Raw genomic sequence first — 7,102 nt, forward strand, 5'->3', positions numbered from 1 at the left:
CTGAATAAAGATTGAGAATTAAAGAGGAACTGATGAATCCCAGCATCGATTACAGGAAATTCCCTCTTTGGCTTGTACTCAGGAATGTGTTGTTAAATATTTACTAATTAGTTCTCAGGGAGATGAAGGGGAAACCCTGACTTTTAGGATTTGTTGAGTCCCATGATGTAGATTCTCCCATTATAGTTGATTTTAAGCTACGTGAAAATTTAACAGTTGGGTCCCATGAGCCAACATGAGCTGGCTCTAGCACAGTACTGCTTGTACTTTTCCTTTACAGGAAAAAGATTACATTAATTAATATTTATTAATTTGCCGATTCTTCTAAACCCTATTCATAACTTGAGAAATGTTCACATTTCCTTTTTCTGTTGCTCATTCCCCCAAAATGTTCTGATTGTCAGTGCTAAGTTGTTTCCTATGTACTTATTTTTTATGCAATTATGGGGTGTTCCTTGAAGGAAATGACCATATGCTTGACTTTTTTACCCTTTTCCAGTATTATTACTAGACATACAGAGATTTGTAACATCCTAAATGCTGTTGGTGATGATGACCATATAAGGCTAAAGTTCTGCTTATTCAAGATTGAAAATCTACTGACTGGACTCCCATCAAATGAGTCGCCCTACAAGGTTTCATAGAAATTGACCACAACAATAAATTCCAGTTCACAATTAAGATTAGGCAGCAATACATTGTTTATTCCAGGAGAGGAGCTAATGCTTTCCAAACCACAGATAGCAAACTGGGAAAAGAAAGTTATTGTGTAGCTTCTACCACATCATAGTGATGTTATAACCTAGACACTAGTCACAGCAGGAAAGAGACAACTGTTTTGTTAATAATGCAGCTTAAACATCTCACAGACTTACAGTCATGATCATTCTCCCTGATTCAGAGATCCTGCCTTGCCATATCACTGTATACTGTTCCTTAGTGTGATGGAGCAAAAGGGATCCTGAACATGTGCTGGTGATTCTTTCTAAATGAGTTTCCCCTATATATCTCCTGCAGAAGGCTTGGCAAATTCATTGTTTGGGCATTTGTAAGACCCTATGTTAGAGTGCTGTGGGAGAAGTACTATCTATCACTTTGTATATCAAAGAAATCAGAATGTAGTTTATCTCCAGATTCTAATTTGAAGAGTAATATATTTAAGCTCATAAAATTGTACTACGACACTAAATAGAAATATTTCTAGGGACTTCCCTAGTGGCACAGTGTTTAAGAATCCATCTGCCAATGCAGAGCACACAGGTTTGAGCCCCGGTGTGGGAAGATCCCACATGCTGCGAAGCAACTAAGCCCGTGCACCACAACTACTGAGCCTGCACTCTAGAGCCCGCGAGCCACAACTACTGAACCCACGTGCCACAACTACTGAAGCCCGCGTGCCTAGAGCCTGTACTCTGCAACAAGTCACCTCAATGAGAAGTCCGAGCACTGCAACGAAGAGTAGCCCCTGCTCACAGCAAATAGAGAAAGCCCACATGCAGAAACAAAGACCCAACACAGCCAAAAATAAGAAAATAAAAAAATAAATTAATTAAAAAATATATTTCTAGGGAATCCATATTAGAATATGCATTTGGTTTAAATTACAATTTTTTAAAAAAATCAAATATACTCTAATAATTGACCATAACCTTAGGAATTAGCACAGAACTAAAGGTTTGAAAAGCAAGAGGTTTAATTGTCCATTTAGCCCACCACCTTAACATTAACTTTGCAGAAGTAGCTTACTAATTGCCAGACAGTATAGTGTAGTGCCTCAGAAAATGAGATGCTCTTCCTCACTACATTGTTTCTGAAATTTATTCTCATCAAGGATGCTTGAGGAGTTCATTACTATCTCTCAAAGAAATTAAAGGAAATAGGCAACAATTCCATAAATTATTATTTGTTCATATAATAGCATTCTTAGAATGGAGCGTTGTATGGTTTTTCCACCTTAGATAATCAGCCTACATAACTTGGCTTTAGTTTACACTTGACTTTGAAATATGGTTAAAAAGTTGTTCAAATGAGCACATTATCCTTGATTTTGTCCTGACAGCAGCTAAGTCCTTTGAAATGTGTACTGCCATTTAATCTAAAGGCATATTTTCTTAATTGTACCATGTCCGCTATACCTATTTATGTTTCTTTGGTCCACAGGATATATTTATATATCCTGAATTACTGTAATTACTCAGCCACTACCCAGCTTATCTCTTTGCATGCACACTCTGCACCTGGATAGTTTATTTGCATATTAGGGACATCTTTTCCTCTCTTGCTGCTGTAAATTGGGACAAATAAAACTTATCATAGGAGAGAAGAATCATCCTTTCTTTTTCCCATTAAATCCTGCTCTGTTAAACACTTCAGCAGACCCCTTGTCTCTACAGAAATGGTATTTTTTTCACAATAATTTGGAAAAAATTCTGTGGTTGGCACCATGATTTGCTTGTGGCTTTTGTCCAACTAAACAAGAGAGAAAGAGAGGAAGGAGGAGAAATAATTTTAACCCCAGTTCATAGATATCCATTGCAAATATTTCCCTTAACATGAGGATGAGATCTTAAAAAGATTTATTTTGCTAGATGGAATTCTGATTTTGGGGAGAGAAATGTATTTTAAATGTATTGCTTTGAATAGGTTCACCTGAGACTTTGTCTTCAGAGTAATTTGTAAACATTTCAATTTACCTATGTTCCTGTAGTTGAGAAAGTTGTGGAGATACAATTTAATTCAGCAAAAATTTATGACATTTTTTTATTATCTTAAGTGAATGTTGACTCCTTTTCTTTTGAGCTGAAATTTACTTTAAAAATGTCTTTTTATCTTTATTACAGATGAATGAGGTAAACACAATAAGGAGCTGGTTGTTCTTTTCCATTTTTATCATTTTCTTTACATTCTTAACTAAATAAATCATGGTCAGACTTGAAAAATTCTGTCCTAGTCATACTTTCTCCATAAAATGGTATGTCATCATCACAGGCTACTTTAACCTTTCCTTCAGTTGGTATTCTATAACACATCAGGCCTCTAGTGGCTTAACACTTCTTACAGTTCTCCTTTTATATACTTGACTATAAAGGAATCGGTATGAAACAATAACTAAGGACTTTGGAAGCAGAAGATTTTGATTTTGAAGTCTGAACTTGAACTGTTTTTGACATTCACTATCTATAATGGCCTTAGTCACAATTACATTATGTCTCTGAATTTGAACTTCCTCATTCAACAATAATAACATTCAACACAAAACAAATTTCTTGAGTACCAAATAACACTGGGGATATAAATATGATAAGACACAGACTTCACCTTCAGAGAGAAAATAGTATGGCATACTGTCTTTAGACCTAGGCAAGATAAGCTTGAACCTATGCAAGATTGCTGGCTTTTCTCCAGCAATACCCACCCCCATGGCTGGGAGCCTGCTGGGCCAACGAGATGTGTCCTGCTAGCATCTCTCCTTCTAAACCTTTCTTTGGGTACTTATGATTCCAGAAAGTTTTGCCCGATAGACTGGAGGCCACATGCAGGGCATGCATAATCCTCTGCTTGTGTCAGTTTTCTTAAGAACAAATGTACTATTAATGTGTACCCACAAGCAGGGGAAATGGCCAAGAGGCTACTATTTATAAAGGGCATAGAGAGAGTTGGACTTGCAGGTTGGTTATTGAATTACATATATGAACTCTTGTCCCATATTAATCTCTAATCCCCAGTTGAACTCTTACAAGTACTAAATAAGGGTCTGATTAGAAAGAATATCTAACTCTAGCCTGAAGTGGTCAGGGAAATCAGCTGCTTTTGGTGGAAAGAATGCTTAATCTTAATTTTGATGGATAAATATAAAGCACATAGTCAAAGTGTAGACACTAGGTCAGTCTAGAAAGATACTATGTTAATATAATGCTCCCCAAGAGTCAGGTTGACAGGGGGAGCAGTTCAACAAAGCCGCATTGTAAGTTTTAAAGAGAAGTTGTCATTTCTATTTGCTGGACCAAAGTTTTTAAAAAAATACTAGGAAACCTTATCTGCTATGATGTTTATTTCCTTTTGTTTGGCTTTACAGTTTTCCTTTTTGCCCTTCAAAGAGGAGAAAGAAGAAATCCAGCAGTGTTGCAAGCATATATTGGTGAATTTTAATCATTGCATAATTCTTTCTGGCAGGATTATCTAAAGCTTACTATCCCTTCAAGTAACACTTTTAAAGCTCTATCAAATCATGAGGCCAAAGGGCTATACAAACAAATACTTTATTAATTCAATTTTTCAATATGCTTGAAATGTGATCTCCCAATTTCTGTGCGAGCAGATTAAAGTAATAGATCTGCATTTATCACACCACCTTGGAATTAAACAAGAGAGCAAGAACTCCCCTTTCAGGATGAGGACAAGAAATGGGAAAGTTAAGTATGTCAGAGTCCAAATAGAGATTTCGAAGAGCAAATTTTCAATCTGTGAATCTATGCAATAGTGTGGGAAGAAGAAATGGAACCTGGCTAAATATTCTCCAACTTAAGACGTCACGTAAAAGATGAATACTTTAGCCAGGCTCCCTGACCACACACTGAAACCCACTGAATTCCACAATCTGAAATTTTTAGTACTACAGGTTTAGTGTAAACAACATTTAAGTATGTGTAAAATGCAAGTTTTTAGTTCTATTCTCCTTTTATCTGATTTTCTCAGGTAATTATCCATTTTCATCTCTAGACTCATGAATATTTCAACTATTTTGAATGCAATATTGTTTAAAATATTAGACTAACTCTACTCTTAGCACTTTGCTCGAAATTTAGCACAAAGTTAGCATTCAAAATCAAGGAAACAAGCAAAACAAATGTTCCCCCAAACCCTTCACAACAGAGAGTAGAAAGGATAAAACCTGCAGTCTTTGGCTCGGTTTTTACCTTGCTGATGAGGAATCTTCTTTCGAATTCCAATTACAACTCTGAACTTTAAATCTTCCTGCGATGAGTTTCAGAACTTTGTTTCCTTCAGCATACTCGTTTTCATCTTATCATTTTCAGTTTCATTTATTTAAACTCTTACTTTAAAGTTACCACATGCTTATTCCTGAGTCTACAATATACTCAGTTTGGCACAAACATAAAAAGCAGAAGCAAGGAAATGTTCACCACAAAAATTAGGACAATATTTAACTTTAGAGAGTAGGGAATTGTGATTAGGAAGTGGCATATGGCAGCCGTCCTGGATACTGGCAATACTTTTTTTGCCTTAGTTGTGTGACTATTACATGTTTGCTTTATAATGACTACATAAAGTGTACATTTGTTTTATGCATTTTCATTCATATATACTTCATTTCATTATAAAAAGGATAAAACAATCTATTCTGTCTACTAAATTATGGAGTTTTTGCTATAGAATTATATTGACTGTATAATACAGATTGTATACAGATATGTTAAACTACATCTTAAATTCAAGTAAATTTTGAAGATGATTTATTTTCTCTCTCCATGGAGTTCCTGAGGATGTTTGTTTACTCTATCAAGTCTAACAGCAAATGAGCTAGAGTTTAAAATAAGAGCTGCTATACAACATCTGAAGGATCTTTCAGAAATCATTTAGTCTCAGAATACAAATGGACCATATCTAAGTACCATTTGAAAATATATTCTGATTATGAAAATGGAACACTGTATCCTTTTAAAAATACAGAACGCTTCATGAATTTGCGTGTCATCCTTGTGCAGGGGCCATGCTAATCTTCTCTGTATTGTTCCAAAACACTGTATATTAACAAAAGCTATCATTAAAATATAAACTTTTTATAAGAATAAAATATAACTATAAATATTTCATTATAATATATAAAATATATTTCATTATATATATTATACACTATATAATATTATATTTTAGTATATATTGATTATAATGTCTATATTGTATGTATTATATAATTATGTTCATTATATTTCATTGTAATTAATCTCATCTCCATAATTAATCTGATTTTATTTTGGTACATATTTAGATGTTCATATTACCAATTTGACCAATACTATACTTAAAGAAAAAAATGTTTTAAATGCTGACTCAGTTCTCTTGGAGGATTAATTTTGTAGTGCAAGGTCAATAAACAGTTAACTTATTGTTTGATCAAATTCAAAGAAATTTATTTTGTCTCAAAATAAATTGGTATATTCAAAGGAATAAAAAGATTCTCTGTGCAACATCTTCCAGGACAGTGTCAACATCAATTTCTCTAAGTGTATTTGTGGCAGAAAATATGCATGCATTTTTTCAGCAGCCAAAGTAGTAGACTGTAGTATTAGTTAGAAATATCCGTTCAGAGAAGCTCTAAACACCTTTATCATTAGGGGGAAGTCTTCCAACCATATGCGTTAAATGGAAATACATATCTACTCTCCTCCTCTAGTAACTTAACCTATAGGCATGTGACTGAGGCTTGGGCAATGGACACTTTACCTGATAGCTGACTGCTGAGAAAGTAACACAAAGATGCAGAGGCAGTTGGATGTTAATAGTTAATAGTTTTCTTGGTTGACCTGAGAGTTTAGAGGCAGAAGGAGAAGTGCCCAGTGTAGCAAGAAGTGTCCAGTGACAAAAGTGGTGATGACAGCAATAACGTCTTAATCAGAGAGATCTTGCTGTTTGCGAAATGTTGTACTCTAGACCTCAGTTCCTGGACATTTTTCAAGAATTCATCACATTCTTTGGACAATTCTGTTTATGCTTAGGTTACATAGATTGGCTTTCTTTTTGGTTTCAACCAAAGACTAACTTGTAAAGGGAGAAAGCATTCTTTAGCATTGAATTTTACTGTGTTATGATATACTGTATCACATACATTGTATGTGATCATATAATAGATAGATTTTTTACTGCTATAAGTACTACTTCCTTTGTCTTACACAATGATAACAGTCAATTTTGTTTGCATTGTTACCCCTTTTTGAGAGCTTATGGTTTTTTAAATGTGTTCATCTTTCAAGAAAGACTTGCATTTACTAGGTAAATGGCATGTGATTCTTTTGACCTTGCATAATTTTAGTAATCAAAATTGAGGAAAGCTCTTGAGCCAAGAAGACATGAGAAAGCCCTT

The 7,102-nt window shown here is 34.6% G+C and overlaps 1 non-coding gene across 1 annotated transcript; it reads right to left on the reverse strand.

Annotated features, from left to right (window-relative positions):
- Window positions 1–5,681: 5,681 nt before the first annotated feature.
- On the reverse strand, window positions 5,682–5,790 carry LOC117312300 (U6 spliceosomal RNA). The gene has a single exon (XR_004526557.1). It is a non-coding gene; the product is annotated as a U6 spliceosomal RNA (small nuclear RNA).
- Window positions 5,791–7,102: the final 1,312 nt, after the last annotated feature.

This window comes from Tursiops truncatus, chromosome 4, assembly GCF_011762595.2.
Source record: "Tursiops truncatus isolate mTurTru1 chromosome 4, mTurTru1.mat.Y, whole genome shotgun sequence".
NCBI classification, from domain to species: domain Eukaryota; kingdom Metazoa; phylum Chordata; class Mammalia; order Artiodactyla; family Delphinidae; genus Tursiops; species Tursiops truncatus.